This window comes from Magnolia sinica, chromosome 5 (assembly GCF_029962835.1).
Source record: "Magnolia sinica isolate HGM2019 chromosome 5, MsV1, whole genome shotgun sequence".
NCBI classification, from domain to species: domain Eukaryota; kingdom Viridiplantae; phylum Streptophyta; class Magnoliopsida; order Magnoliales; family Magnoliaceae; genus Magnolia; species Magnolia sinica.
The window spans coordinates 81,102,036-81,122,471 of NC_080577.1; the positions used below are offsets into that span (position 1 = coordinate 81,102,036).

Below are 20,436 nucleotides of genomic sequence, written 5' to 3' on the forward strand. Positions count from 1 at the left end.
AGAAAGAGAGAATAGAGAGAGGAGGTGGAATGGCTCTGAAAAGGAGGAAATAGAGAAGAAACTAAGAAGAAGGAGAGAATAGAGAGAGGAGGTGGAATGGCTCTAAGAGATAGGCCTCCACGTCCCCACATCTTAGTTTTATTAGGGTTTTCACTTGTGCTAGAAATTGCTGGAAATTACAAAAATACACCTCTTGCTTAAGTGACTTAAAAGAGGGATATAACCATGGGCCTAAAACGCAATTCAAACGTACATATTGAAAGCCCAAAAGCTCAAAGGGCCCTCATGCTGGACCATTTACGTTTAACACTCCCCCTCAAGCTGGAGCAGAGATATCATGCATGGTCAACTTGGATATAAGCCTTTTAAATTAAGACTTCCCGAGAGCTTTGGTGAACAAATCTGCAATCTGAACATGGGACGAAATATATGGAATGACAATTTCCTTTTGAGAGATCTTATTCTGAATGAAGTGGCAATCGACCTCTATATGCTTTGTTTTCTCATGGAACACTAGATTGTTGGCGATATGTATAGCAACTTGATTGTTTCAGTGTAAACACATTGGAGTTTAAACTACAAATCCCAATTCTTAAAAAGTGATTTTTGCCGGACAAGTTCACAAGTTGTGTGTGCCATGGATTTATTTTCCGCTTCAGCACGCGCAATAACATTCTGCTTCTCGCTCTTCCAGGTGACATTGCCACCAAGAAAAGTGCAGTATCTTATAGTATCATGTCTTGAACCCACATAATCTGCATCTGAATAACCAACTACTTCAAGATGTCCATGAGATCTATACAGGATATTTTTCCTAGGAGTACACTTCAAGTATCTAAGAATCCCTATAACCGCAAATAAATGTGTAGTTCTAGGAGCTTGCATATACCGACTAACCACATTGACAAAGAAGGCAACATCAGGCTTGGTGATGGTTAGATAAGTTTTTCGACAAGTCTTCTGTACATACCCGGATCTGCTAGCAACTCTCCTTTGTTAGAATCAAGCTTGAGATAGGGGTCCATTGGCATATCTGCTGGTTTTGCATCTAACATACTCATCTCTTTTAACAGATCACAAACATATTTCCTTAGATCTCGCCACTTTGATACCTAGAAAATACCGAAGGGAATCAAGATCTTTAATTTGGACTTAAGAATGAAGATACAACTTTAGTTTCTCAGTTCCATCTAAGTCATCACCTATAACCACTATGTCATCCACATATACTACAAGCACACTATAACCAGATGAAGTATGCCACAAAAAAAAAAAAAAACTAAATGATCTACTTCACTCCTCTTCCTTCCATACGATATCACCACACTACTGAATTTTCAAACTAGTCTCTTGGCGACTGTAGCCAATAGATAGGCTTATTCAATTTACACACCTTGGAGGACTCCCCTAGAGTAAAAGAGACGATTATTCAATTATCCAGGGAGGGGGATGATGTGACAAGTGACTATTTACATTAATGGGTTAAAGTGGTTATAGAGAAGGAAGGTACATTGTTGGATGTAGATCCACTTGAAGAGAGGAACTGCACATATTCTTCTTGTGATAATGTGACATTAATCTAATCACCACCAACATTCGGTGAAGTAGTAATGGGTTTACCATTAGTAGAAACATCATCAACTTCAAGAGATTCATTGGCCCTCGGACGCCTCCCATGGAGATTCTAACAAAAGTTTAGGAGTGATTCGTCAGGCCACAATGAGTACATACATGACCTCCTCTACCTTTACGACCACCTATACCTCCCCCTGGCATCCTACCACCTTTGCCACCATGAAAATTTCCATGACCAGTCTGTTCACCACGATCTCCACATATACTTGTGTAACTAGAGGAAGTAACCAAGGTGGATTTATCAGAACTAGTAACATGGATATTATCAGATACATTCCTACTAGAGACTCGTTGAAGTCCTTCATAAACCTTTGTAACTGAAGGGATCGATGTACCACCCAAAATTTGATCTTTTGTAGACTGTTATTCTTTTGGAAGGCCAGACAAGAGTTTCACAACTTTCATGTCTTCCATCTGCTTCTTCATAAGAGTTAAGTTTAAAGTAATGGGAAGATAGTTTAAGAGCTCTTCCTGCAAACCGGTCAGTTTGGCAAAATACTCATCAAGAGATTTTTCTCCCTTCTGGAAAGAGAAAATCTCCTCAGATAACAGATACTCTCTAGAGATGTTCTGTTCAGAGGAGTACATCAACACCAAGTTGGAACTAAGATTCTATACTATTCTACAACCAAGATTGAATCTGGGCATCATCACGCATCGAATGTCGACATTGAGGATCAGATCCTCCGGCTTGGGTTTTGTGAAGAATTGATCTTTCTCTCGGGCTAAAAGAAATACCTCAACAGACTTAGCCCCGAGTAAGTATTTTTTTTTTCGGTTTAGTTTCACAGATGTTATTGGAACATTGAATGATGAACTGGGAATTCCTCCTAGTGATGAGGTATTAGTTACGGCACATTTTGGGTCCATAACCACGGTGAAAACAATTTTCTCCAACTTTACAGAAAAATGCTGATCTATGATCAGATTTACACACAAGTACACTCCAAGGCAAAAACAAATATGAGTTTCTAGCCCTTCATCATCTTGGATTCACGAAACCATTAACTATGCATCTCAAAAACTATGTCATGGGTAGTATTGAGAGTAAAAAAAAAGCCTTTCAACGGAGGAAAACCACTTTGACATCACCTCTATGAAAAAAATCAAGAAGCCTTCACCTTCCAGACTATGCTTCTATGCTCCCTTTGCAAGCGGTTGCATTTACTTGATGAAGAATGCAGAAAACAGAAAGTAAGGGGAAAAAAAAAACGAGAAATACCCTTTATCTTGAGGTCCAATCAGTGAAGTAGGGTTTTTGGGTGCCTCCAATACTTGATGTAGAGATTAGATAGTTGAATGGAGAAGATTTGGAGTCCGAATCACACTTAGATGTGCTCTAATACCATGTAGATTCGTAAAAAGAATAGAAGAGGAAATGGAGAATAAAATAAGAAGAAGAAAGAGGTAAGAGAGAGAGAGAGAGGAGGTGGAATGGTTCTAAGAGAGAAGCCTCCACATGTCCCCACATCTTAGGGCCTGTTTGGTAAAACTTATTTTTACCACTTATCACTAAGATGGGCTATTTTCAGTGATTTTCCCTGATTCAGAGTGTTTGGTAAATCTAAAATGTTAATTGCTTAATTTAGCTTTTCGTTGAAAAATTAGGATTTTTTTTTTTTGAACTTTCTCACCTGTCACTTAACACTCAACATGGAATGCGGTAAATGATTTTGAATTAATTTTGTTAAATGACAACTTTGCCCCTTTTGTAACTCTCGATGCAAGCTTAGTTCATTGCACACGATGGAAGCTGTGTTGACGTGGCAAAGTTGTTTGGTCCCTATCATGATGTATGTGTTATATCCACACTGTCCATCCATTTTGCCAAATCATTTTAGGACATGAGCCAAAAAGTGAGGTAGTCCCAACTCACAAGTGGACCACACCATAGAAACCTACGGAGATAATGATGTCCCCCAATTGAAACCTTGCTAGGGCCCACCGTGATGTTTACCTGCCATCAAATATGCTCATAAGGTCAAACAGACTTGGATGAAGTGAAAACACAAATTTCAGCTTGATCTAAAACTTCTGTGGCCCAAAGAAGTTTTCAATGGTAGGCATTCAATTCCCACTGTTTTCGGTGTTGTGGTGCACTTGAGCTTTGGATTTGCCTCAGTTTTGCATTCAGGCCCTAAAATGACTTGACAAATTGGATGGACGGTGTGGATCTAACACACGTCATAGTGGGGCCTACGAAACGTTGCCATGTAAACACCTTACCTACCTAGGTGCCATGTACTGCGCCAAGAGGTCCCAGTAAAATCGAGCAGATGAGCTGTTACCAGCTGCCACATTAATGGGTGTTTCCCTTACTGTGGAGCCTTACTCAATGTATGTGCTTTATATCCAAGCCATCCATCGGTTTTTCCATATCCTTCAGGGCATGGTCCCAAAAATGAAGCAGTCCAAATCTCAGGTGGACCATACTATAAGAAACAATGGTGATTGAACACCTACCATTAAAAACTTCTTGGCAGATTTTTTAGGTGGTATGGTCCACTGGAGCCTTAGATCTGCCTCATTTTTGGGCTCATGTCCTAAAATGATTCGAAAAAATGGATGGATTGTGTGGATATAACACACATCATGGTGGGGCCCAGAAAAATTTTCCAAATCAACACATAAATTAGGTGCTGGTTCTACGCTATGAGTGGCTTAGGTATGTGATGTATATCCAAGCCGTCCATCAGTTTTTCTAGATCATTCTAGGGTATGTCCCAAAAATGAGGTAGATTCAAACCTTAGGTAGACAAAATAGTGGTGGTTGAATGCCTACCATTAAAAACTTCCTAGGGTCCACTATAATGTTTATTTTCCGTCCAACCTGTTGATTAGGTACACAGACTTGGATGAAGGCAAAAACACAAATATCGGCTTCATACAAAACTTTTATGGCCCCCAAGAATTTATTGGTGGGTGTTCAATTACCACATTTTCCTGTGGTGTGGTTCACCTAAGATTTGAATTTGCCTCTTTTTTGGCCTCATGCCATAAAGTAAGCTGGCAAAATGGTGGGATGACGTGGATTTAACATAGACATCAAGGTGGACCATCTCATTTTTTTTTGGGATGGCGACTCATACACAATCCTTAGGCGGGGATGGCATACACATGTAGGTTATGTATATGTATATGATGGTGCTCTATGTGCCCCACCATGATGTTTGTGTTTTATCCACGTCGTCCATCCATTTTGCCAACTTATTTTAGAGCATGAGACCAAAAAATAAGAGGGCAATCCAAATCTTAGGTGGACCACAACACTGGAAAAGTGGTCATTGAATGCCCACCTTTAACCACTGTAATGATTATTTTCATCCCACCTGTTGAGCAAGTCACATGGACATGAAAGGAAAAATACAAACATCAGCTTGATCCAAAAACTTTTGTGGCCCCATGAAGTTTTTAATTGTGGGCATTCAGTTACCATTGTCTCCTGTCGTGTGGTTCACTTGAGATATGGATTTACCTCATTTTTGGGCTTATGCCCTACTTTAAGTTAACAAAATGGTGGGATGGTGTGGATTTCACGCATATAACAAGGTGGGCCACTTCATTTTTATATAGTTTTCCTATACGTGTCTTGGCTTCAACCCAATTGGCATTATTTCTAACAATGGCTGAATTAATTCTCAACAAATATGATGCTCCACCTGAGTATGTGTCATATCTCTAGAAGGGGAGTTATATGATGCTCCATCTAAGAATGGGTCATATTTCAGATTTTGTTTGTACATGCAGGCTCATTGATTTCATGTTCAATAGTACTGGCAATATGGGGCCCATTATGAAAGTAGTGGTTGTGGTAGTAGTAGTAGTAGTATTAGCAGTGTTTCAAATAGCGCTCGTAGCGTAGTGGTGGCGTGGCTGTAGCGCTACATAGCGTCCCAAATAGTGTAAGTCCCCTGTAGCGTACGCTACAACTACGTAGTGCGTAGCGTCCGTTGCGTAAGCTACAATGTATTTTTTTACTATTTTATTTTATTTTATTTTAATTTTTTTTTTCACGTTTTCTTTGTTTCTAATATTGAGGAATGTGACACTTGTATTATACTTGATACTTTTTAAAATAGTATGGGATTTTTATTTCTTTTCATAATTGTGACTTGTGGTTTCAATTAGACATTGTTAATTACAATTGTTTTCTTAGAAAGCTGTTGATGTGATAATTATTTGATTTGGCTTATATATGTGGATTGGTTTTTGATAAATGATAACTAATAACTTTTTTGAACATGCTTATAATTGATAAAATGAATCATCTTTTAGGCATTTTTATATTTTTTCCTTTTTTTTTTTCACTTTTTATTATGTTCTATTTTTAAATTAAAAAATAGAAGTATCGTGTAGCTTACGCTACACGCTATAGAGGGCTGAGTGCTACGCATCACGCTACCGCTATTTAAAACATTTAGTAGTAGTCGTTGTCGTCGTAGTAGTAGTAGTAGTAGTAGTCGTCGTCGTTGTAGTAGTAGTAGTAGTAGTCGTCGTAGTCGTAGTAGTAGTAGTAATAAATATTAGATGATCCTAACCTTCATAATAGCCTTTATTAATTATGTGAGATGCTGTTGTGTTTCTCTTATTGACTGTCCAATTCAAGGACACCAATCGTATGGTTATGATTATTCTATTAAGAAGAATATGGTACATGGTCCATCAATCGAAGAATTATATTTAAGAGATGTATATGAATTGGACATAGGTGTGCAAAATTTTGTGGCATGACAATAACACGCTGTCTCATACTCTACATAAGGTAGAAATTGAGACAATGAGGGAAAATATAACAAATTGCCAAGTTTCAGACATTTATGGTTTGTGTTTACCAAATAGTTTTTGTAAAAAAAGTGCTTACTTTCAGATATCAGAATTTATTTCAAATAAATTACCAAACATATTTTTCAGTACTTATAAGTACTAAAATTCAACACTTTGAGGTACTGTTTGGTAAACTAAAAAATAAGGTCTGAAAATTAATTTAGCTGCTGAATTTATGTACTTCTAAGTACTGAAAAATTCGTTTGGTAATTTGTCCGAAAAAGTCCTGATATATGAAAATAAGTATTTTTTTTTTTTTTCACAAAAACCTATTTGGTAAAAACAAACCACAAATGTCTGAAATTTGGCAATTTGTCATATTTGCCCCTCTTGTCTCAATTTCTATCTTTAGGAGAATATGAGACAAAACATGTTATTGCTTTGCCACCAAATTTGACACACCTATGCCCATCCACATACATCTCTCAAGCATGATCCCTCAATTAATGGACCATGTGATATATTCTTCTTAATAGAATAATTATAACCCTCGATAATATTAAGCACTGGATAACATTGAATTAGATAAATATATGAAATAAACAAAAATTATCCACCATCTTAAAAAAATCAAACACTTTTTTTCATCTCTTGGATGTTCTCCAAAGTGACATTTATAAGGATGGAAGTGTTGAATGAAAAGTTCTTAGGCATATCGGTGGATGTCATGTCAGACAAACGCTTTTGATTAGTATATCATGAGTGGCCCAACATTTATGGTACCTCTTAATACGTGTAGGCCACCATAAGAAACAATGGTCATTGACTATTAAATACTTTTTGTGGGCCACAAAAGTTTTGGATCACGCTGATTGTTTAATGGCACGTAACAAAGGAAGTAGTGGAGATGAATTCCTACGGTGGGAAACTTCCTAAGGCCTACCGTGATGATTATTTGCCTTCCAACCTGTTCTTATGGCTACATAGACCTGTATGAAGGTTAAAAATAAATATCAGCTTGATCGCCCCCTAAGAAGTTTTCAATGGTAAGCTTTCAATCCCAACTACTTCCTGTGATGTGGTCCACTTGATCCTTCAATTTGCCTCATTTTTTTGCTCATGCCCTAAAATTATTTGTCAAAATGGATGGATGTCATGGATAAAACATATACATCATAGTGGGGCCATGGAAGTTCCATTTGTCAACACTTCGATTTTCTTCTCTTGACCTGGAATGTGCCCACATTGATGTGTGTATTCAGTATCCACCTTGTTCATCTGTTTTTCTAGATATTTTTAGGGCATTATCTAAGAAACAAAGCAGATCCAATTATCAGGTGGATCATACCATAGGAAACAATGGTGATTGACCATTAGTGGGCCACAAAAGCTTTGGATCAAGCTGATAATTGTTTTTACCCTTCATTCAAACTTGTGCGAACTTATCTACAGATTGGATGGCAAATAAAATATATGAAAAGATTTAGGTGCACCCTAAGAAATTCTTAATGGTATGGTGTTTAATCACCACTGTTTCTGGAGTAGTCGATAATTGGATCTTCTTAATTCTTGGGATCATGCTCTACAATGATATGAAAAAATGGATGGACGGAGCGGATATATAATATACACATCAAGTTGGGCCCCAAGGTAAGGGTTACACGGTCTTGGGTGAGGCCTAGTCTCACCTAATCCGTTCCCTACACCACACAACAAGCAACAAAATTTCTGGACATGTGAAATTTACGTGGGCCCCACGATGATGTATTTCTTTGATCATAGTCCATCCATTTTTTCATATCATTCTAGGATATGAGACCAAAAGCAATGCAGATTCAAAGATAAAGTGGACCACACCAGTGAAAACAATAGGAAATAATGCTATCGTTGAAAACTTCTTGTGGCCATAAAAGGCTCTGATCGAGCTGATATTTGTATTTTAACTTCATCCAAGTATACATGATCTTATGAACAGGTCAGATGGAAAATAAGTCTCACAGTTGGCCATAGGAAAGTTCAATGGTAGTTTGTTCAATCCCCATTGCTTTCTCTGGTGTGGTCCACTTGAGCTTTGAATGTGCCTCATTTTTGGGCTCATGCTCTGGAATGATCTGTAAAAATTGATGGATGGCGTGGATCTAAAACATAAATCATTGTGGCACTCGGAAAAGTTCCACACATAAAAAGTCGTGTTGTGTAGCACACATTCTATTTGGGAGAGAAATCTGGTGCATCTTGTTAGCTTGAGTCGTTGGAAATGACGTTGACCAATGAGAAGCCACGACATTGGAATTTTGTGTGCCTTCAACATAGACGATCCACACTCAATTCGCCTAATGGACAGTGCTCTATGGGCCCCGCCATAATTTATGCGTTTTATCCACACCGTCCATCAATTTGGTGATATTATTTTAGGGCATGAGCCGAAAAATGAGGCAAATCCAAAGTTTAAGTGGACCACACCACATAGAGCAATGGAATTCGATGTCTACCTTTTTGAACATTTTGGGGGCTATAAAAGTCGTAGATCAACCTGATATTTATGTTTTCCCTTCATCCAGGTCTGTGTGACCTTATGAATGGCACGTATGGCAAATAAACATCATGGCGGGTCCTAAAAAGGCTTTAAAAAGAAAAGAAAAAGATTGAAATTTCACCTTTAAATCAAGGATTAACCAGAAGAAAGGAACGATTTGAGAAGGATTTGGCTTCTGGATAGTTAGGGATTTTTTTCTCAAGTGGGAGAATATGGAAGGACTCGGTGAGGGAATCCTACAACGTTTTGAATATCTGAAAGGGTAATCTTGTCATTTTAAAAAGTTGACAGGGATATTTTGGTCAAAATTCAACAAAAAATTTAAAGGGAAATGACTTACCGCATTCCGTGATAAGTTTTAAGCCAAGTTGCTGTAGCTGAAAAACATCCCTAAATTTTAAGTGTTTTTTCCAATTAAGCATTGCAGGTCTTTTGGTTACCAAACAGTTTGTGAAAATAGCATTTTTCATTGACAACTTACGAAATTAAGTTTTACCAAACGCACCCTAAGTTTTCGACACTTAAATTAATTTTCAGACTTTATTTTTCAGTTTACCACCATAGTTTTTTAGGGTTTTCACTCATGTGCTGGAAATTACAAAAACACCTTTCTTGTTTAAGTGACTTAAAGAGGGATGCAACGATGAGCCTAAAACACAATCCACACATATATATTGAAAGCTCAAAGGCTTAAGGGGCCCACATGTTGGGCCATTTACATCTAATAGAATTCATTGCTTGTGATCTGACATTATTCCAATGTTAAAAAACCTGTTTACTTTCTCTTAAATTGATCAGGAATGGTGAGGAAGAAGGATATATCATATATCAAATCCATATAGTGAACTTTGCAGAATTCCATAATAGAAAGCTTATGGCAAAGATGATGATAATCTGATAGTTGATCTCTGCCAATCTAATATTACTGGCACAATAAGTGTCTAAGTGCAAAACTCTGTGGGGTCTGGCTCCATTGCTCAATGGTAGACAAACTCTGTTTCAACACTGAGACTAGGGATCGAGTGCCTACGTGGCGTGAGTGTGTGTGAGGTGTGGGTTTAAACAAAAGTGCAAAATTCCGTCCAAGGTCGATATTAGGAGTGATGTTCCATTTAAATTAGCTTATTGTTATTTAAATTAGGTTATTGTGATGTTCCATTTCAAGGCTGTTCGATGCCATCGAAGTCCCATCGAAGGTGCCATTGAACGATGGACATAGTTACATAGAGTTGCATATTTGCGGGATTTGTTTCCGATTCCGATTTTGATTCTCATAGTGGCTATAAATATAGGTGTAGCTAGGATTATGGTGTATTTAAGTGCTTTCTAATTCGTTCCTAGGGTTTTCAGGGGCTTATAAGGGGAGATTTTAGACTTGTTTGAATCGAGTATTCTCTCCATCTCCTGTAATTTCTGCTTTAATAGTGATATCCGTCGCTTTGTGCCGTGGTTTTTTCCTGAAAGGGTTTTTCCACGTTAAATTCGGAGTCTTTGTGATTGGACTTGGTTGTTGAGATTGAAATACTTTGCTTGATTCATCTCTGTGTGCTTCCGCGGCCCCCAACAAGTGGTATCGGAGCAAAACGTTGGGGCATAGATTGAATCTGAAAGCTAGTATCAATGGCTTCTAATCCTAAGTTTGATGTTGAGAAGTATTCCGGGAAAAATAACTTTGAACTATGGAAGGTCAAGATGACCGGTCTCCTAGTTCAACAAGGATTGGTTGATGCACTCCTTGAGAAGCGACCGTAATCTGTGACAGATGATGAATGGAACAAAACGGATAAAAAAGCGAGATCCTCCATCCAATTGTGCCTAACAGATGAGGTCCTCTACAATGTCATGAGAGAGAAAACTGCAACAAGTTTATGGGCGAAGTTAGAGGACATCTATGCGAAGAAATCTCTTGAAAATCGCCTATACTTGAAGCTTTAGTTGTTCAATCTAAAGATGGCAGAGGGAGGTGATGTCGAGGCCAACATTAGCAACTTTAACAAGATGAGGATTAGGCGTGCATCTTGTTGAATTTCCTTCCGACTTCGTCTGAGTCATTCAGGGACTCGTTGTGCACTGGTAGATCGACCCTTGATGTCGATACTGTTATCTCAACCCTTCAAGGAAAGGCGACGAGAAAAAAAAAATGGTAATATGGGTGCCTCTACTGATGCATTGGTTATGAGGGGCAGAATTCTGAGCGGGACAATGGATCTTCTCGATCGAGATCCAAATCTAAGGGCAAGGGAAAGTTGAAGTGCTGGAACTATGGAATGTCTGGGCACATGAAGAAGGATTGCACAAATCCTAAGGCAAGAAAATAAAACTCAGAGGCTTCTTCTAGGAAAGCTAACACTGCCAAGTCTTATGAAGGTACGAGTGAAATGATGTGTTATCAGTATCTATGGTCGGACACTTATACGATGATCGTAGGGATGAGTGGATTTTGGATACTGGGGCATTATATCACATGACTTCTCATCGGAGTTGGTTTACCAGTTACAGAGTGCGATGGTGGCTAAGTATTTATGGGCAATGACAATGCTTATAATGTGGCGGGTGTTGGATCGGTGTGCATCAAAATGTTTGATGGCATGGAGCGTGCCTTGAACGAGGTGAGACACGTTCCTGACATTAGGAAGAGCCTGATATCTCTTGGAGCACTCAAGGCGCTTGGGTGCAAGTTTACCAGTTTTGATTGTCCTTAAAGTTTCAAAAGGGGCACTCGTTGTTATGAAAGCACAGAGGAGCGGTAACCTTTACAGGTTGATCAAGAGCACTTCATTGGGTGGAGTTGCAATGTCTGTAGCAGATTCCATGTTTGGGCGTATGTGGCATACACGTCTGGGCCACATTAGCGAGCGGGGCATGAAGGTACTTTCTGACCGTTGTTTAATTCCAGTGTTTAATGTTTTTTATTTAAGTATATGCGAACATTGTATATATGGTAAACATTCAAGGTTATCTTTTAAATCTGGAAAACATGTAAGGGTATTCTTGGTTATGTGTATTCTGATGCATGGGGGCTGGCGCTCATGGTTTCCGCCAGAGGGTCGTCATGGTTCGTCACATTCATTGACGACTACTCCAGAAAAGTATGTGTTTATTTTATGAAAAATAAATCCGATGTATTTTCCACTTTCAAGCAATGGAAGACGATAGTTGAAAAACAGTCAGGGCGAAAGGTGAAGGTACTAAGGACGGATAATGGTGGAAAATTTACTTCAGGTGAATTTAATCAATACTGTAAGGATGAAGAGATCGTGAGGCACAAAACAATGCGCCACACACTAGAACAGAATGGTGTAGCTGAGCGGATGAATCAGACTCTCTTGGAGGGCTCGATGCATGATTAGTAATACTGGGTTGGGTAAAGAATTGTGGACTAAGGCCGTTAATACAACTTGTTACTTAGCGAATCGGTCCCCTTCTTCGGCCATTGATTGTAAAATTCCAGAAGAAGTATGGAGTGGTACTTAAGATTACGTGTGTTTGGTTGTGAAGCTTACTCTCATGTACCGTCAATTGAGAGAGATAAGCTAGATGAAGTAGAGCGGGTTGCGAACAGTTTCATAGCCAAGATGGATAAAAAAGGCCCAGCCGATGACAGAAGTGATTCGGACCGTCAGACCTTAAATTGGGCGTATCTCACAATTCGGAATGAGTTATTCGATATACCATATATGATTTTGGGGTAGTACGAGCTACTTTAGCCACCCAACCCTGCTATGCCGAGTTACCCACTCTGAATTTGCGAAATACCATCAAATCGACGGTCATTTCCCTGTTTTAATTATGTTTTTACTATAAATAGTAAGTTTTAGTTTGATTATAACTCTTCATCCGTTGGGCTTTAGGAGTTGTTCCCAATGTGAAAAGTGCTTAAAATAATTAGGATAACAGCGTATTGAAGTCATGTTGGACACTATTTTTTGGTCGAAAACCTTGTGCACTAGTAGACATCACGATTGTCTATAAATAGCAAGTTTACTATTTATAGTAAGTTGTGAATTCTAGGAGTTTTAGTTGTAGTTTGATTATGAAATTTCTTCCATTGCTTAATATCCCTATTTAAATGGTTGTGAACTCGTTTATTCCATTCATCAATCAAATTACGAATTTTATAGAATTTATTTCTAATTTTCTTGCTTTTTCCTCGTTGTTTCGAGAAGTCTCTGTGAGGAGTCCAAAGAAGCTCCGTGGATTCGGAGTAGTTATCCTTGAGGAAGATGGTGATCAACCTCATCACGTTTATCCCTGCGTCAATTGGTATCAAAGCGAGGATTCCCCTTGGGCCGATAACAAACAACGAAGGTATGAACCAAAATCCTGTGGACGGTGATCTAGGGATTCGTTATCTTTTGGAAAGAATGGAAGCTTTCTACTGAGAGAGTCAGTTGACCATGCAAGGGCTGCAAGCAACCCTCAACCGTCTTGTAGATGCATTACTTCCACCCCGAGCCGTAGGCGATGTTTCATCGCATGTGGTTGCTGTACGACACAACATCAATTTCCGTAGAGAACTACCAGTGGTAAATCATAGGGCTACACCAGATGATTCGAGCTCTAGCGACGAGGACCTTAATGAAGGCTTTGCACGACGACCAATCCATGGAGGCGATCATCTAGATCGTGCTGAAAGAGACTATCGAGGTAAGGTTGAACATCCTAGTTTTAACAGTTTATTATGCATAGAAGATTTCCTCGATTGGCTAGCCGAAGTAGAAAGATACTTTGATTACATGGACGTGCTAAAGCATAAAAAGGTGAAATTAGTAGCGTTTAAATTAAAATCTGGTGCTTCTGCATGGTGGGAGCAATTGCAACTCTCACGAGCCCGACAGAATAAGGCGCTCATCTCATCATGGCCACGGATGAGAAGACTTCTTCGATCTTGATTCTTTCCTAATGATTACGAGCATGTGTTGTTCCTGTAACACCAAAGCTGCTGATAGGGGAATCGAACTGTCATTGACTACACCTAAGAATTCCAGCGGTTGGCAATGCAAAACGATCTGTCGGAAACCGAATCACAGAAGGTAGCACAATTTATAGGTGGGTTACGAGCGACGATTCATGACCGAGTTCAGATGCACGTAGTCGGGACCTCGGATGAAGCGGGTTCAATTGGTAGGCAGGGTAGAAACGTAACTTGCAAGAGTTCCTGCTTTGCATTATCCTTCAACTCGACCCCTCATGACGGGTCCCACGCAGGATCCAGTACTGGCACAAGGAAAAGAACTGGTATGAGAATGTCATGAACCTCTTGCAACCGCAAACCCTGATATGGGGAGCAGCTCATCTAGGCCTCAACGTGTAGCATCCACAATAGCGGGCTCGAGTAGGATTTCAAATCCTTACATTCGGCCAAGGTCGAACAATTATTACCGCTGTGGCCAACCAGGTCACTTATTAAACACCTGTCCTCAACGTCTCGCAGCACACTTAACCATAAATGAAGGGTGAGGTCGCGGAAGAAAACCCTGGCTTTGATGAACATGAACAAGCCACTGAGGAAGGGGCAGATGGCGATGAATGGACGGGTGAGGATTGTAGCGAATCTCTAGTTGTGAGGCAATTATTGTACACCCCACGGAAGATATTACATCCACAGTGACACAATATATTCCGTACAAGGAGCACCGTCAACGACAAAGTCTGTGATGTAATCATAGACAGTTGCCGTAGCGAAACATCGTCTCGAGAGTGATGGTGGATAAGTTGCATCTACCAACGACAAAACATCCTTCATCGTACTCAATTGGTTGGATAAAAAGGGTGAACGAGCCCAAGGTAATTGAATAATGCACTGTCTCATTTTCAATTGACAAAACTTATAAGGATCAAATACTTTATGACGCGGTCGACATTGAAGCATGCCATATGTTACTTGGTCGACCATGGCAGTCGGACCGTGATGCGACCCATTGAGGATGAGATAATGTTTACGTCTTCGTCAAGGATAGTTGAAAGATAATCCTTGCCCTTATGGCACCAAAGAACTACCTTGAAGCTTCTAGAGTGGAGGGGAGTTCCCTCCTGACCATTCGGGATTTCATGGAGAAATCTAAGGAAATCGGCAATGTATACGCTGTAGTGGTGAAGGGCGAGGAATCAGAGCCCTCAAACATTCTTCAAGTTTAAGGCTATTGCTAAATGAATTCGAGGAAGTCTGGCCTGAAGATTTACCTAATGGATTACTCCCCATGAGGGACATCCATCATCACAGAGACCTCGTCCTTGGGGCTAGCCTGCCCAACCGCCCCCATTATCAGATGAGTCCAAAGGACTGTGAGATATTTCAGGGGCAGGTGGAGGAATTGATCTGTAAGAGTCTTTTGAGAGAGAGCATGAGCCCATGTGCCATGCTAGCATTGTTAACGCCAAAAAAAAACGGGAGTTGGCGCATGTGCGTCGACAGCAGGGCGATCAACAAAATTACCATCAAATATCAGTTCCCAATACCGCGGTTGGACGACATGCTTGATATACTAGAAGAGGCCAATGTGTTCTCTAAGCTAGACCTGAGGAGCGGGTACCATCAGATTCGTATCCAACCCGGTGATGAGTGGAAAACGGCATTTAAGACAAAGGAATGGTCGTATGAGTGACTGGTCATGCCCTTTGGTCTATCGAACGCACCAAGCACTTTTATGTGTTTAATGAATCAAGTGCTAAAACCGTTCACCGGCCTATTTGTGGTAGTATATTTTGATGACATCCTGATATATAGGTAGGATGAGACAAAGCACAGGGAACATCTCAGGCAGGTGCTGCATGTCTTACAAGTTAACAAGTTGTACCTCAACCTGAAGAAGTGCAACTTTTTAATGGACAGCCTGTTGTTCCTAGGATTCGTTGTAACGTCCACAGGCATCCGTGTGGACAATGAAAAGGTGCGAGCCATTAAGGAATGGCCGATCTCGATAAACATTCATGAAGTGATGAGTTTACACGGGTTGGCGACCTTCTATCGTTGATTCGTGTGAAATTTTAGCTCTGTAGTCGCACCTATAACAGATTGCATGAAAAAGAGACCGTTTTATTGGACCGATGAGGCTGACAAGAGCTTTCATAAGATCAAGCATCGATTGTCCATAACACCGGTCTTGGTTCTTCCTAATTTTGACAAGTTGTTTCAAGTTGAGTGTGAAGTTTCATATGTCGGAATTGGAGTATTATCACAGGAAGGCATGTCGATAGCCTTCTACAGCGAGAAGCTCTGCGAAGCCCGAAAGAAGTGATCGACGTATGAGCTTGAGTCGTACGTAGTTGTTCAGGCGCTGCGACATTGGTGGCATTATTTGATTCAAAGAGAGTTTGTTCTTTACAATGACCATCAAACATTAAAGTTTATTAATAGTCATACTAACATGAATCGCGTGCATGCTAGATGGGTTGCGTTTTTTGCAGGAATTCATGTTTGTTTTGAAGCACAAGTCAGGGCAGCAGAACAAGGTGGCTTAACCGTCGTGCATCACTACTTGTTACAATGAGCAATGAGGTGGTTGACTTCGATTGTCTTAAGGAGTTATATGCTAAGGACGAGGACTTCAAAGATTCTTAGATAAAGTGCCAAGAAGGTCATCCCAATGACTTACATATGTAGGATGATTTCCTCTTCAAAGGGAATCGATTGCGCATCCCTCAAAGTTCTTTGAGCGAGCAGATTATTTAGGAGTTACGTGGAGGTGGCCTTGGTGAACACCTTGAGTGAGACAAGACGCGAGTTCTTGTGGAGGAGCGGTATTACTAGCCGCAATTAGTACGTGACGTGGGAAAAGTAGTATAACGTTGTCATGTTTGTCAGACCTCCAAGGGGCAATTTCAGAATACGAGCCTCTACACCTCGTTACCTGTGCTTGACGGCCCTTGAGAGGATTTATCTATGGACTTCGTGCTTGTCTCCCATGAATACAATGCGACATGGATTCAGTGTTCATGGTACACGGGGTCCCCAAGACCATTACTTCTGATCGTGACACAAAGTTCATTAGTAACTTTTGGTGGACTTTGTGGACTCGATTCGATATACGACTTTAGTTCAGCAGCGCTTGCCACTCACAGACTAATGGGCAGACTAAAGTTGTGAATCGCACGTTTGGAAACCTCCTTCGATGTATTTCAGGTGAAAAACTGAAGCAGTGGGATTTGGCCTTGTCTCAAGCGAAGTTTGCATTCAACAACATGGTGAACCGCTTGACAAGGAAGTCCCCGTTCCAGATTATTTACGGACGATTATCTTGCTACATACTTGACTTGGTTCCTCTGCCCAAGCTCCCAGACATGAGCATTGCAATAGAACATATGGCAGGCAGGATCATGGGCATTCATGAAGAGGTGTAGACCAAGCTACGTGGCTTGAACAAGAAGTACAAGTAGTAAACAGACAAATATCGGCAACAAAAAGTGTTCGAGGTGGGTGACCACGTTATGGTCCATCTACGCAAAGAGAGATTTCCGACCGAGACGTACAACAATTTAAAGAATAAGAAGATTGGATGGTACCAATCATCCGAAAGATCAATGACAACGCTTACGTTGTTGATCTTCTAGATGACATGACAATCTCACGAACTTTCAACATCGTGAACTTGACCGAGTATCATGAACTAAAGCAAGACGAGAACTCGAGGACGAGTTCTTTTGAAGTGGAGGGGATTAATGTAGAGCGGGTTGTGGACAGTTTCATGGCCAAGATGGATCAGAAAGGCCCGGTTGACGACAAAAGTGATTTAGACCGTCAGACCTTAAATTGGGCGCATCTCACAATCCGGAATGAGTTATTCGATGTACCATAATGATTTTGGAGTAGGACGAGCTACTTTAGCCACCGAACCCTGCTACGCTGTGTTACCCACGCCGAATTTGCAAAATACCATTAGATCGACGGTCGTTTCCCTGTTTTAATTCTGTTTTTACTATAAATAGTAAGTTTTAGTTTGATTATAACTCTTCATCCGTTGGGCTTTATGAGTTGTGCCCAACATGAAAAGTGCTTAGAATAATTAGGAGAACAATGTATTGAAGCCAAATAGGACACTTACTATTTTTGGCCGAAAACTTTGCACACTAGTAGACATCATGACCGTCTATAAATAGTAAGTTGCAAATTCTAGGAGTTTTAGTTATAGTTTGATTACGAAATTTCTTCCATTGCTTAGTATCCCTATTTAAAGGGTTGTGAACTCGTTTATTTCATTCATCAATCAAATTACGAATTTTATAGAATTTATTTCTATTTTTCGTGCTTTTTCCTCGTGGATTCGAGAAGGGAGGGGGGGGGCGTTGAGATTTGAGAAAAAAAGAAGAAGAGAGAATTTCTCTTGTATGTGGATTCTGATTACGTAGGTAGTTTGGACAATAGAATGTTGACTTCTGATTACTCGTTTGTATTAGCTGGTTGAGCGGTCAGTTAGATGTCGAAGCTTCAGTCTGTGGTGGTTCTTTCCATGACAGAAGCTGAGTATATGGCAGTGATAGAGGCATTCAAGGAAGGTGTTTGGTTGAGAGGGATGATAAATCAATTGGAGCTTCAGCAGGAGGCCATGCCGGTTAATTGTGACAACGAAAGAGTGATTAATTTGGGTAAAAACTCTGTTTATCGCTCCCGTACTAAACACATTGATGTTTGTCACCATTTTATCCGACAAGTGCTTGAGGAAGGAGGCGTGACTCTAGAGAAGATTCACACGAGCGTGAATCCAGCGGACATGCTCACTAAGGTGGTTCCCACAGAGAAGTTCAAGTTCTGTGCAACTTCTCTGGGCTTGGCAAAGGCATAAAGGAAGATGGAGTGTGCACGAGAAGCAGTGGTGGAGCTATGATGCAAGGCAGACTTAGAGATGAGGAAAACAGAGCTATGAAGAATGGCGATTGAAGACGTAGTAGAGATTGTTGATTGATGTCTTAAATTCGTAAATCAGCATGCCTGTCGATGATAGTTCGATGCCATCGACCAGGCTTCAATGGCATCAATCAATATTATTGACTTAGAGAAAGCTTACAATAGGGTCCCTAAAGGGCTAATCTAGTGAGTGTTAGGAGAGAGGAGTTTCAAGAGGATATCTTGACATGATCAAGGATATGTATGAAGGGGCAGTAACAAATATGAGGACCACTAATGGAGAAATAAGTGAGTTTCCAATTACTGTAGTCTTGCATCATGGTTCGGCATTGAGCCCGTACTTTTTCGCATTATGAATGAATTAACGTGGCATTTGCACGAAGAAATCTCATGGCGTATGTTGTTTATAGATGACGTAGTTTTGATTGACAAGACGATGGATGGCGTAAACACAAAGGTAGATTTATGTTGGGGTTCTTTAGAATATGAAGGATTTAAAATTAGGAGTAAAATTGAGTATATGGAGTGTAATTTTACTAACAATAGTAGTGGGAACGAGGAATTAGTTAATATTGACGAAGAAGTTTCCAAACTGACCAATTTCGATATCTTTGGTTGGTTATTCATGAGAGTGTAGAGATTGAGAAGGATGTTGCCATAGAATTCAAGTGGGGTGGAAATAATGGAGATGTGCCTCTGGAGTTTTGTGTGACCGTCGTATACCACTCCAGCTGAGAGGGGAATTTTATAGGACGACTATAGCACCAACCATACTTTATGGGACATAATATTCAGTAGTTAAGGAATAGGTCCATGGGATTAGTGTACTTGAAATGAGGATGTTGAGATGGATGAGTGGCAAGACAAGGAAGGAGAAAATTAGAAATGAATGTATTTGAGGGACTTTAGGAGTACCACCGATATGTAATAAGATGAGGTAAAGTAGACTTAGATGGTTTGGTCATGTGCACTGGAGACCAAGAACTGCGCCTGTTAGGAGTGAGTTCGTACAGTTGAAGTCTCTAAAAGGGCAAGGGGAAGGCTCAAAAGCAAGGTGTCCAATAACGGTAACGGTGGCCATAACGGCTACCACTGTTATCGTTAACGATATGGGCCGTAATGGCTGTTATAGCCCCCTATAACGGCCGTTATGGCATTTTTATTTTTATTTTTGAAAAAACCTGTTTCGAGATCGTTACGGGTCCATTACAGGTTGTTACCAAGGTATTCCGTATCGGTATCGGTGGGTGTAATGGTGCCCATCGTTACCTATACGGATACGCCCCGTATCGGCCAATACGGGGCCGTAACGGCCGATACGGGTCTCGTAATGGTGCAATTTTTTTTTTTCGTCAAAAAATTATGGAAAAACATCCATTAAATCCGGAATATTTTAAATATTCCAAATATGCATTTATTTATAATTTGGAACATGTTTATGGTGGTGTAATGGTCCACTCTTTGGTGAGAAGTTGTATCGGACTGCCTGATGAATTTATAAACTTGACAACCTAGTATTGTCTATAGATCTTTTATATTTAATTGTCTAATTATATAATATCAATGTGAATTAATTAGAATGAATCTAATACCATAATATCTCTATTTGCAAGTATTGGTGTATTACATACCTTATGACTTGTGTACATTTTATTTCAAC

At 40.0% G+C, this 20,436-nt stretch overlaps 1 protein-coding gene across 3 annotated transcripts in view; it reads left to right on the forward strand.

Moving 5' to 3' along the window:
- Positions 1 to 20,436, forward strand: part of LOC131246191 (probable UDP-N-acetylglucosamine--peptide N-acetylglucosaminyltransferase SEC) — a 70,064-nt gene that overhangs the window by 41,369 nt on the left and 8,259 nt on the right. The window lies entirely within an intron of this gene.